The sequence below is a fragment of the Homarus americanus genome, unplaced genomic scaffold, assembly GCF_018991925.1.
Source record: "Homarus americanus isolate GMGI-L3 unplaced genomic scaffold, GMGI_Hamer_2.0 scaffold57980, whole genome shotgun sequence".
Lineage (NCBI taxonomy): Eukaryota > Metazoa > Arthropoda > Malacostraca > Decapoda > Nephropidae > Homarus > Homarus americanus.
Window position 1 is genome coordinate 8766070 of NW_024716703.1, and position 14200 is coordinate 8780269.

General features: G+C 37.4%; 1 protein-coding gene across 1 annotated transcript in view; it reads left to right on the plus strand.

Moving 5' to 3' along the window:
* The first annotated feature begins 3310 nt into the window (after positions 1-3310).
* Positions 3311-14200, plus strand: part of LOC121858275 — a 78088-nt gene continuing 67198 nt past the window's right edge. Inside the window, exon 1 of the mRNA XM_042354585.1 lies at positions 3311-3376. The gene's annotated coding sequence lies outside the window, so the exon portion shown is untranslated. The remainder of the gene's footprint in view (positions 3377-14200) is intronic.

Here is a 14200-nt window from a genome sequence, read left to right on the forward strand (position 1 = left end):
ACGAGTCTGCAACTCCTCCTCCTGCAATGAAGGCGACCACCAACAAGGTTAAATTGTGTCACTGTATCGTCGGAGAAGATCCCTGAAGGAGAAGTTCAACGTAGGACACTGAGGTCTCACCTTAAAGCTGTAATCATCGACGGTTGGTCCTTATCCATTCGACATAACCAAAGCCAACTTGCTCAACATATGACGACTATGAGTCTTCTGTGTTTTGTCTTCGAGTGCTATCCGCTTAACCTGGTATGGGATCAATATTTCCCAAAATGCATCAAGGGAAATACCCTAAGCCAGAGTCGATGTCACTGGTGGAGAAACACGACAACAAATCGGCAAAGATTCCTCGAGGTCATTGCATTACAATTCTTTTTTCAAACTTTGCAACAAAGGTACATGATAACCATGAATTATCTGGGTTAAGAACATCACCAAGGTGCATCACAAATAATCAAGTTGAAAAGTGTTCAAGTTACCCACTAATTCTGTCGTGTAATAGTATAATGAATACCTCAAAAGTCAAAATAACTTTTAACTAAGTCTAGGCATAAAGGCCTCCACGACACACTGTTTGTCGAGAAAGGAAAAATATTCAATTTATAATACTACCATTTCAACACAGGATCATATATACTGTATGGGTTGTGTATGTGTCCACACGTGTATATATACTTGATGACCTAAATTCAATCAATCTTTGAGAAAAGAGTGGCCTTACAGGTAACTAACAAATTTACCTTACGCTGTCCTGGCGAGGCATTCTTGGGTGACATCTAAAAAGAGAAAGTTGTTATTTATGTGAAAGAAAGCTGACATAAGTTTGGTCCAGAGGGGCAGGCGGGACCACGTTCCTCCTCAGGGATGTGTAGAGACGGGTGCCACTCAGAGTCCGGGTGCTGGAAGTTAACCGCACAAATTCTTTGAGGCTCAGGGAAAGAGACGTAAAGGCTCTACATGAAGCTTTGAAAAAAATATGACACTAATTGTTAATATAATGAGATTTGTTAACTGATTGGAAGTAAAATGGAAAAAAAGTGGAACCCTGAAGGTTAGATATCCTAGCTTATTTCTCTTGAATATTAATCACTCTAACACTGCTTAAGTTAGGGGATAGGTTAGGCTAGGCTAGGCTAAATTGGATTAGGCTAGGCTAGGTTACAGTTAGGGTGATTATTCATCAGGTGATATAAGGTGGGGTATTCTAATCTTCAGGAGATCCAAAAAAGCTATGCCTGAAGGTATGATTGGTTAAGTGTTGTTCTCAGTAAATCATGGGTACGACTGGTATGAATAAGATGAAAGCGTGTGTGTTGAGCATGAGGGGAGCGGGACATTTTATTTATACATATAACTTACTATGTCACTATAATGTCAGTAATGTTCAATAAGCAATAAACAGTTCAATTGCATTTTAATTCCATAATTTAAAATAATTGTGATCAAAGGACTAGAACAAAGTGCATTGTGTATAATGTAATAATGTCACGAGTTTCCCACCACTTAAGAGTTCCCGCCAATTTCGAGGCAATAGTATGAATGCCTTAGGCCTGTCTTCGACCAATGAGAAAGCCTATGAGGCGTAAAGTCATGAAAGTTGTGGGCTGACACAGTTTGAAAAGAAGAGTCTGTGTTGGAATTGTGTGTAGGGAGGTGTGGAACGTCTGTGGTGGCGACATGGCAGGTATTTGGGTGAATTCTATTTGGTAAATCCTGAAGTTCCCATTTGTTGGTACCCGTTTGACTAGCTAGGCACATAGGTTTATTATTTTGAAGTGTAACTGTTAAACCTTAATATAAGGTATTCAATAAATACAGTAACCGCTAATAAGAGTCCTAATTCATCCCTCCCTCATTGAGAAAGAGTGATGTGTTATAAATGTCTTGGTATTATGCAGATATACAATAACTATCCTATATTTCCCCTCTGTGAAGTATTGTATCTTAGTTCCCCTAACCAGCTTCCCTGAGTCTTCCCTGGCTGGTGTGTGTGGGAGGGCCAACTGTAAGCCTATATTGCCAGCCGACCGCAACCATAAACAATTATCTCCACCTCTCACGAGTAACAAGAAAGAATAGCAGGAATAAGTAAAAGAAAGAGTAAGAGTAAGTAAAAGAAGTAAGAATAAGTAAATAAATAAATAAATAAATAAATAAATAAATAAATATAAGGAATTAAAAAGGCAACATAAGAGTAATTTGTTACATGAAATTTGTTACAATAACTAATTGCATAATGAAGTGCAGATACTGTCACATATATTCATATATTTTTGTACGTTTGAAACACGAAATGTAATAAATTATACAGGTCAGACACAAATAAACTCATTTCTTATTCAAATTATGTAATTATTAAAGAAAATACCAAATTTTGATGATACAAAACAGCAATTATACATTACTCCAGCTTCCCTGTAGGGGGGGCTGGAAACCTAAACTATTGTTCCGGTTTGGAAGCTTAGCAATACACAGTGCCTCTATAGTGAGTTCTGTAAACTAAGAGCATAACCAACATCCACTCACGCGCACATCTGATGTTTACATATTCCAAATGAATACGTAATTGATACTCCTGTTGAGACGCAGATGGAGAGAGGGGAGAGATACTCTACACCAGTGGTTCCCAACCTTGTTTGCCCCATGCACCCCTTTCACCATATGTCAGAATGTCATTCCCCCCTCCTTTCCAAGATTGTCTGCCTCAAAAAGTGCATTCCAAATAATATGCATATAATACTGAAAATCCTTTATTTTTTCCATATTAGTATCAGTTTTCCCCCCCCTGAAAACCTGAGGGGGGGAAATTCCCCCCCCCGGTTGAGAACCCCTGCAGTCTACACCTTAATTGAAAGACAGGAACACACACACACACCTCGTCTCTGTTGTGGCTCACAGAACAGCAGATCTCACGTGTCTTGGTGGTCTTCGTTGATATCATCAGCTGATTTTTATATCACATTTTTTTTAAATACTGTAAGAAGAAATTTTTCCACTCGAGAAAACCCCAAACCCATTCTAGTGTTACATATAGTTCTTTACACACACTACTCAACATAAAGCAGGTTGCTGTGGTCCAATTTTTATCCAACAGGTTATAATAACACATACTTAACGCAGAACACTTTTACCCTATGTACTGCACATAACTAATTACGATTATACCAATAACACAGTGTTTGCATATCCTCTTCACGCTTGACCCCCTTCCTCCTCCACACTCTTATCACCCCTTTGGATATACGCCACTACTCCGACCTAGGAGCTAGAGCTGCTAGACACCAAGCAAGCCAGGCCAGAATTCAGTCTCAGTGTGGTAGCGGCAGTGGCACGTGGTGGATGTTCGGCCCCGCTCTCCCCGACCCAGCTGACCTGCTCTCTGGTGATGTGTCGTGCTAAGCTTGGTCCTTGAGAAACTTGTTTTCAAATTAAATCTTTATTTTCGAAGTTAGTGAAAGGTTATATCAAAGGTTAGTGCTGGTTTAATGTGCATATTTACTAGAGACAGCGACGACGTGATGGTAAACACAAATTCGGCTTTTTAAATACAATCATAATTTTGTCTCGTTTACTATGACATCTTCCGATTTATGCGATTAATTTTCTATTTCATGTGATCGTTTTACTACAGCTAACAGGCTTTACTGAAACTTGGATTTTCTCAAATTAATTTCATATACCGGAGTTGTTTGAACGTTGCCTAATCCGATAGTTTAAAGAACTAGTCAATGAACACTACGTTTCTAATACAGTATGTATTTATGAACTTTGTAATCGATGTATTAGTTGTTTTTCTTAAGAGCTTACAACAGGAGTTTACTGGTGTGTGTGTGTGTGTAAAGTAGAGACGTTCATGGTGTGTTGGCCCAGAAATCCATGTCTTGCTAACTCTGAACACCAGGAGTGACAGCGTAATTAAGTTAAGGTTTATAATAAATGACTATCAGTGATATATCTTTTACCAGTTTAAGATATTAAAGTATGCAGCATGTAGTGACAATCATTTCATGCAAATGTCGGGACACTTTCAAACAATTTATTTCCGTCAAATTGTTGATATTAATCGCCAGTGAGGGAGCCTTGACAATTATCATGTACTGTATATACTGCAATTCTTCTCAGGTTGTCTTGAATAGCCCAAACACCACAGTGACAGATACAACAGTTAAGGTCATTAATCAACAGCGAAGGTAAATTTTGAAGTGGTGCTCTTTTATGTAAAGTTCATCCCAATAGCCTGTTAAACGTTAAAGAAAAAATCTATAATCAATGATACACTGAAAATTATTAGGTTCATAAAATTCAATACATTTCGGCTATGATGTTTGTAAAAATAGAATGTTAGCATAAAAGTCAATACCACAAGGTTGCAAAACAAGGATGAGCTCATGTTCCTTTTATTAACATTTCGAGTATTCGAACACTAAAGAATCCTACTTGGGAGGGAACTATTGAACGTGTCCATATTCCTCACACAACGAGATGTATTATACACCCTTTTTACCTGTCATATTCTCAAACAGCTTGTTCCATCGTAATATATGCGCATTCACTATAAGTTGCAGGCTTTGTTCTTAATAACCGTCGGAAATATGTAGTTGTTTCGTTATTCTGAAAGAAAAATTCTATCAAAACAGATAGATATTCACAGTCAAATATAAGCTTTCTATTGCTCAAATTTTTTTTCTCTAAATGAAACTAGATAACACTTCTTCACACCCGAGTTTTTTACATACATACAAGGTTTAAAACTGACATACAATGAATTTCTTGTGTTGTCAGTACAGTTACAGTTGGTCACTTCTGACATCCTTATACAGTAGTAATACTTTGTGTAACATTTTAGAGTGTCATCCAGAACACGAATTAAACAATGCAGTATTCCTTACGAAATGTTCTTCAAACAACATTTTTCTTGTGTTTTATCCAAACCCAACTGAGGATATCACTTTATTATCCTCTATTTTTAGTGTGCTAGTTGATATTTCTAACCTGTAAAATATAATCCTCAATTTTTTTTATAACTCAGTTATTGCGTCCGTCAAGTTTAATCAGGGCTGAAGAATTAATTAAATATCTCCTCTAGTCCCTTACTAAGTATTTGCAACGCACTTTAAAAACCCTGCCAACTTTTGTTACTCAGTGGCTTATCTTTAAAAACAAGTCAACTAATGAAATAAAATATTTTTTTTTCACCCTTGCATTTGCCCTCTTCCTTAAATGGGCATATAATGAAGAACCCGAAAATCCGAAAATTGCTAAAAATAGACACATATATTTTACAATGTAATTCAGTATTGGATCCTTGTGCCATAAAATGCAAAGTAATACATGCTGACGCTATGAAATAATATGAATACGTGATTTACAGTCAAGGGCTGATTAAATGTTTTTTTTTTTGGGGCTGGTGCACTTATGATGGTCCTGTTAATGTTATCTTACAGTGTTCTTAATAAATAATATTAACTTTTCTTTCTTGTTCTCCACCAGAGGGCCCCTTTGAGTAGGGGGACCCGGGACAAGTGTCCCCTGGGCCCCTCTTTAATCCAGCTCAGTTTACAGTCCACCTTAACTTTTAAGGCATTCAAAAATTTACAAAGAGGCATACAAGATTTTGCATGCCCACTTAAAGTACATGCAATATATCGTCATTTGTCCGATCTTTAAAAATCACACATTCTATTGATCCTGACGACATAAGTGTTGAGTATCTAAAGAAAAATAGGTGTTGTATTTAATATAAGACACCAGCTATGGACTTGTGTTTCCATTAAATAGTACTGTTAATGTGAAATTAGTCCGTGTCATCGAAAGGTCCTTCTTGCGCAGTGTTCATGCATACAGTATATCACCACCCAAACATATCTTTACATGGTAACTGTTATTTTGAGGCATCCACACTACTTTTTGTTACACGCTGTTATGCAACTACACTGATAATATTCCAGCAGTGCTTCAGGAGCGGGTGGATTAAGGCAGCAGACTGGCATCAATCGGTCGTCCACAATGTTCCATTGGTAATCTGTAGGTGGAGGAAGTTGTGAACAAGGTCTTTTTGAGGACTTCCAAATCAAGGCCATGTATTGTGCCCTCTGGGTGTGGGGAATAAGTGTTCCTAAAGTCGGCGGCTGTTGTTGGCCTTCCTTACCCTTTTGGGCGAATAACTGCCATCTGATGTCTCGGAGAGTGGAAGCATTGATGTCTTCAGTCCCGTAGAGTAATTACAAATACCACTCCGTCTGGCGAAGGACCCAATAAGGCAGATCATTTGTCTCCACAAACTGGGGGAAAGCTTCCAGAATATCATCATCGGCTTGCAAAAAGGCTTTCATTTGACTTGCTACTCGTTTGACTGCAAATGACCCTGTGTTATCAGTTCCCTTAAAGGTGTACCACGCAATCAATGCATCAGCTCTTATTTCTCAACCCCAGGTGACTTGTATCTTAATTTTCTCACTGTTCTTTCCTGACAGTGTGGTGAACTTGGTAGTAAAGGATACAGGCCAGTAAGGAGAACATATACATCTGTGTCTACTGAAAGCACATGAATAGTTGACAGTGGATTTTTGTGCTTTACGTCAAATGCGTTGAGAATAACAAGCTGGTCTCCCTCTTCTAGGTCGTGCTGGGCAGTAGTCATCTCCGGCAAGCTTACAATTTCAGATAGGAAACAGTTGGCTATCATTGTTGTTTGGTGCATGACAAGAAGTTTGTGGAATTTTCGCTGATAGTACTTGACCACCTTCTCTGAAAAATATTGGGTGAGTTTAGCTTTGGTGCTGGTGTGTGCCAAGATTTTTTTATATCCATGATCTCGGTATTATCATTGACATGGTAATGTATAGGAGTTTGCTTCTGAGTTCTCTTATCTCGAGTGACTTCTTTCAAAGAGATTTGAATGTATTGGTCAAACACCATCCTGACTTCATCATAACTGTTGCTCAAGCTGTCCATCATGCCTATTAACTTTGGGAAAACTGTTGAGCATAAGACTTGTCTGGGGTTTTCTTATCCATATTTACTAAGCACATCGCATCAATGATGGGCATTGACGGAGCATCATTTGCATCTTGAATACACATTACAATACAACCTTTGACCTTAGGCGAAAATCAAGACCGTACGTACTATGATATACAGTATGGTTCCTTTGGAGCTGAGAAAATATTGAAAATGACCAATTGGGTAAGCAAGTGTGGAAATTCTACACTCACTACCATTTTTGACTCCCAAGTAAGTGCTTTTGTAAGAAATAAACTCAATTTGGTCGCCTACATTTACTATTTTCCTTACCCTAATATTGCATAATTTGACAGCTCTAAAATATTTTTTAAAAGCCAAACAGATTGTTTTGCAACAAGTTTTATTTGATCTATCATGCGGCATGTTAACAACTAGAAATTAATAAAAAAACAAAAGTTGGTACGCAGTTTAAAGTAGATCCCAAATGTGTACACATGCTGCCGGACTACCTCCTCGCTTACTTGTGTGACTTCTGGAGCCTCACTTGCACTTGTATTACATTAAGCGACCTTTTGGGGACATTCCATTGCATTGATCTTTTTTACACATAATTACGCTGTATTTTATTACATTTCCTTACATCACATTTTATTACATTTAACTATTTTGTTGCGTTTAATGAGAAAGCACTGCATTTCATTAAACTTCATTATTTGACGCAACATTCTTTTCCAATATTTTTTCTTCAGCAATCGAGGATTGGGTATTGTTTTTGGTTTTGTCTGTCTAACTGTTCCCGATATAACTCAGGAACGGTGTTTGCGGATTTCGATCAAATTTAATAAGTTTGATCAACAAGTGATAAGGTTAACATGATAACCTTTTGGTGTAAATTGTACCAAAACTGACAGTGTTGGCAAGGTACCGGTTCACGAAATGATAACATGTTACGTTTTCGGGAGTTATTGAGAAAACGATGACACGAGACAGCCTCCGATGGTGACTATATTAATTTACAGTAACAGTATCACTATTTCGATAATTACCCTGCTATGGTATAATTTAATTTGTGGTCTCTAATTACGATTCACCACAGTTCATAATATTGCACTACACTGCATTATATTTCATACATCACTTCCGTTTCACAACTATTCTCTGGCGTTCAAGACACAGCCACTTTAAGACAAGATACACAGGTATTACTGTATGGTGAGATAAGGAAATCACATACATTTTTCCTTTGTTATGATCCGCTCCTAGTATCTGTTAGTTTTAATTCATAATTACAGACTTGTTCGAGGGTGTCGCTTCTGTTATTCTGTTTCTCTATATGACTCAAATACTACAATTCTTTGTTCCCCTAATTGAACTAAACAATATATTTATTAATTTTAAATATCCTGTTAGATTTCCTTCGCTTATTCCTTACGATAAAAAATCCACACCATCCTACAATAGCCATACCATCCAACCACACCATCCTACCATACTATCCTACCATAACATCACACCACACCATTCCACCACCCCATTACACCACACCATCTGAACAGGTGTCCACATTATCTCACCAAACCATCGCACCACATTATAACACCACACCATCAAACCACACCATCATACCACATCATTCCACCACACCACCACACCACATCATTCCACCACACCACACTACATCATCCCACCAATCAATTCCACCACACCATCACACCACACCATCAAATCACACAATCACACCATATCATTCCACCACATCATCCCATCACACCAATCATTCCACCAATCATTCCACCACACCATCGCACCACATCATCCCACCAAACATTTCAATACCACACCATCACACCACATCATTCCACCACACCAATCATTCCACCACACCATCACATCACATCACACCATTCCTCTACACCATCACACCACATGATCCCACCAATCATTCAACCACACCATCTCATCATTCCACCACCAATCATTCCACCACACCATCACATCACATCACATCATTCCTCTACACCATCACACCACATGATCCCACCAATCATTTCACCACACCATCGCATCTCATCATTCCACGACACTAATCATTCCACCACATCATCACACTACATTATTTCACCACACCATCACACCACATCATTACACCACATCATTCCACCACACCATCACACCACATCATCCCACCAATCATTCCACCACAACATCACACCACACCATCACATCATTCCACTACATCACCAATTATTCCACCACACCATCACACCACATCATCCACCAATCATTTCTCCACACCATCACATCATCATTCCACCACACCATCACATCATTCCTCTACACCATCACACCACATCATCCCACCAATCATTCCACCACCAATCATTCCACCACATCATCACACTACATCCTTCCACCACACCATCACACCACATCATCCTACCAATCATTCCACCACAACATCACACCACACCATCACATCATTCCATCACATCATCACACCACATCATCCCACCAATCATTTCTCCACACCATCACATCACATCATTCCACCACACCATCATCATTCCTCTACACCATCACACCACATTATCCCACCAATCATTCCACCACACCATCTCATCATTCCACCACTCAATCATTCCACCACATCATCACACTACATCCTTCCACCACACCATCACACCACATCATCCCAACAATCATTTCACCACACCATCACATCATTCCACCACATCATCACAAATCCCACCAATCATTCCACCACACCATCACACCACATCATTACACCACATCATTCCACCACACGATCATACCACATCATTACAACACATCATTCCACCACACCATCACCCCACCCCCACCCCATCCCATTATCCCAATACATCCTAAACCACATAATTTTTGTGCTTATCATTCCATCAGATACTGATCATCTACATATAGTTCGCTGTATTGGTTGCTCCGTAATTATTTCTACCTTTTTCATTGTAGGGTGACATATATTTACTCTATCTTCACACAGAAGTTACACGTTTGTTACTGACTATATGAACTAAAGTTAGATATCACAAAAAGTGGTCATGGATTAACGTTGGATATTATATTTTTACAAGAAGTTAGATTAGATATCAAAGATTTTTACGTGAACTAGGGTCAGATATCTAAACTTTTATTTGGATTAAGGTTAGATATCGTTAGTGAACTAGGGTTAGATCTCTTAAGTTTTAGTTGGATTAATTTTCTAAACTTTAACATGTTTAACATGCTTATTCATCCAAACAGTCCTTTACACATCCACGTCGAGGTGGATACGTTTTTCCTCTTTCTCATTTTGTTTCGTAGTGCGTTTTGTTTCAAGAAACTTCCCTGGAATTTCACATATTTCATCATCTTACACTAAAACTGTTCCTTAAAACCTACATATTAAACTTTATGTGCATGTCTTAACCCGGAGAATATCTCGATAAAGCGAGAGTGCACATCCATGTTAACGTTATGAGAGAAGAGACTATTTCTGAAAGCAAAAATAGAATAAATAAATAAATAAATATATATGTATTTATACAGTATATATATATATATATATATATATATATATATATATATATATATATATATATATATATATATATATATATATATATATATATATATATATATATATATATATATATGTATATTGCGAATGAGACGAAACCTGCCAATTAAGCCCTAATTGGCAATGGAGCCTGTTGCCCGATCACAATTTCTTTTCTATTTATACCTGGACGAAACATGAGTGTAGTCCTGCTGAAAGGAAGAAAGTCTAATTATCCGGTCAAGTATTAATTAACCTAATCTTTACTTTGCAATGATGTTACGGCAAGTTGGCTAGGAAAAATTATGTGGGTGTGCATACATTATATAAATTACCCAAAACAAGCTGCTAGGACTATGAGTTAAAAGAGTGAACTCATTAGAGTATATATGACATACGCCGGTGCAGCAGTGTACTTAATATGAGCCACTGATGCAAAGCTGTATAATGCTCCCCACAATAATTAAGAAATAAGAAAAATGTATCTAAAATAAAATATGTAAATTATATACATGAAAATTCTTGTAATCTGGAAACTAAGATTTGACGAACTTTATATAAGAACAAAGAAGGTCGGAGGACTCCTTCTGCCGCCGCCACTCAATAACCTGGTTTTTAGCAGCTCTGTGCATGTTAAGGTACTGGCTAGCACCGAGAATTTACAATCGATGTATCATTATGTATCTTCGTTCCTGGGAATGCCAAAGTTAGGCGATACCGCAGCACCACAATTGTAGTGACATAACGTTTAACTTGCATTTCTACAAGCAAAGATACGAATCCGGGAGGGTATATTCTGTACAGTATTATATATGCAGAAAATATATTCCCAGATACTATTTTCTTAATTAACTTGGTAGTAGAATACTAGTCAAGCAACAAACACAAGCACAAAACTACCGGCGCCATATATTTTGCTTTTACTTCGGCTTTCTCTTTTTAAATGTTTAAAAAATACAAAATAAGAAAAAATCTAACAACACGTATATGTGCGTAGACAAACAGACAGGAATAGCTGTTAAGCTACACCATTGTGTCATAATGATGAGAAAATCAACACCCGGGACTTGTTGTTAAATATATCCTAAGAATTTCCCAGGAATGAGAGACATGTTTAAAGGGTTACTTTCATTAAACGAATATACAGTAGATTTAATATACAGCATCTTTCGGCATCTTTCGCTCTCTCCCTCTTAAGTATCATGTAGTGAGAATATTAATCCTTAAAAACTAAAATATTAGTATGAAATGAAAAATATTGATTAATCTCTGCAATCTCTCATTTCTCACCAGAAGATTAGATGAGGTTCAAATATATAAGTGAAAAATAAACATTCAGGCGAGTGTTGAGAATGTTGCATTTCACAACAATTTAATTTCATTTTAATTTATCATTTCACCAGTTATCAGCCTACTAGTCATTACGCCACTTGGTCCCTTCTTTGTTAACTTTGTTAAGATTTTATTGTCCAATGTTAGTACAGGAGGAAAGTGTAGTACCCGGAGAATCCTGTGATGTTTAACGGTGAGGGTCACTCTGGACGACACCCTTCTTACGTGTTTCACTGACTAGGACTTGAACCCATGATAAAGTAATGAGCATTACCACTGTATATTTTTATTTTCACTTTTCAATCTTCATGTACACGAAACATAACTTCACAACTGCCCACTGTACAACTCACCACCTACAATCTTTCTCTGACTCAGCATTAATTGAACGACTCGAAACTTAAGGATACACACAGTGTCTTCTCAAAACTTGCACAGTTACCGTTAACTGCACAATGCATCAGTATTTTGCTAATAACAGCTTCCACAGCCCTTAAATCTTGCTATAAAGTTAAACACTATGTGCAGTATATGATTCGGAAAGCGGGAACTTGTGCGTAGCACCAGTTAGTGACGTAGTGTCTAGAGGGGAATTTTGCTTCCTGGTTCTCTGTCCAAGTTTCCTTTAACAGACATTTGCGTTTACTCAAGCGAAGTGAATATAAATTGCAGGGTAGTAAATAGACAATAAACGACCTCTTCATTGGTGTAAATGGATTTCATAATAACCTTAAGTTCCAAGAATAGTTTTGAAAAGGCCCATCTTACACATTCCCCAAGTTGCAGAGAGCTGGGGGAAGAAATGCAGGTTATGAACTTATGAACTTTTCTCGATTTTGGATCAATGCAAGATCTGTAATGAACGAATTTGACACCCTCTTTTTTTCACATCAAAGTCTCAGAAAAATGAAGTAATCATTTTCAACATCAAACACGGATCTGTGATTGAAAGCATCTCTTCCATCATAAAACTTGAGCTGCGTGAACCACAACCTAACTCGTTTTTTGTTAACATGCAAGAAACAATGCAGAACTTGTGTAAACCATTTACGACAAACCGCTTCCCATATTCAAGAGACTAAAAACTATATCGGCAGGTGTCTTTCCTGCAATTATGTTTAGGAAATCCTGTTATTGATGTGCACTTTATGGTGAAAATTTCATCCAATGCTTTGAATGACCTTAACTTAGGAGTCAACTGACATGATTATCCTATGCAGATCAATCGTCCATAATTCTCACACTGAAATGATTAATTTACGCGCATTATATTTTTTAATTTCTTATCTGTAGGTGTTTAGTAGATAAGAAAGCTTTACTTTTCCTTGCATTTGAAATAGTATTAAGTTATATTTTTTTTTCTAAAAACAAATTTTTCTTTATTTCAATTATTCAATAAGTAGATGTCACCCGTAAAAGAGATGTCAGTAAAAGTGTTGACCTCACCAGCTGATCAAAAACTGATCTATAGTCAACAAAGGCCAGATTTAACTTGCCTGTCATCACTGAATTAAAAACCGCCCAAACAACGGAATTTTGCATAAAAATAATTTACTAAAGCCATAATATGAATTATTATCAGACTGATGTGCTTTCGCGATTGTTGCACTATGTGATAAGTTCTAATAACCTATTTAGGTCTCAATAAAATAATGCTTTTATCGTTTTTTAACTATTCACATTGTTATCTAAATCTCTGATTATTGATCTACATGTCGTATGGTAGACTGGTCACCTATGTAGTGAACACTGTAGAGTTCTGTGTTATATAGTGAAAACTGTAGATTAGTGTGTTATATAGTGAACACTAGATTACTGTGTTATATAGTAAACACTGTAGATTACTGTGTTATATAGTAAACACTGTAGATTACTGTGTTATATAGTGAACACTGTAGATTACTGTGTTATATAGTAAACACTGTAGATTACTGTGTTATATAGTGAACACTTAGGTATAGTTATTATAACGCTGGAGCGGTGTTGCTATAAACTTTGGTGTACACTATGTTATATAATAATTCACAAGACTGCAGTGGTTCTCAACCTAGTGGGCTGGCTGTGATAATATGAGTGACGTTTGAGGGTGATTATTGTGTTTGACGTGTGACAGAGGGCGTGTGATATAGAAGGTGTGTGACATAGCGGATGTTTAACAGAGGGTGTGTGACATGGTGGGTGTGACATGGTGGGTGTGACATGGTGGGTGTAACATGGTGGGTGTGACATGGTGGGTGTGATATGGTGGGTGTAACATGTGACTTGGTTGATGTGTTACATTGACGTGGATAAGTACTGTCATGTAAAGTGTACAAGGCCGTATGCCAATTAGAT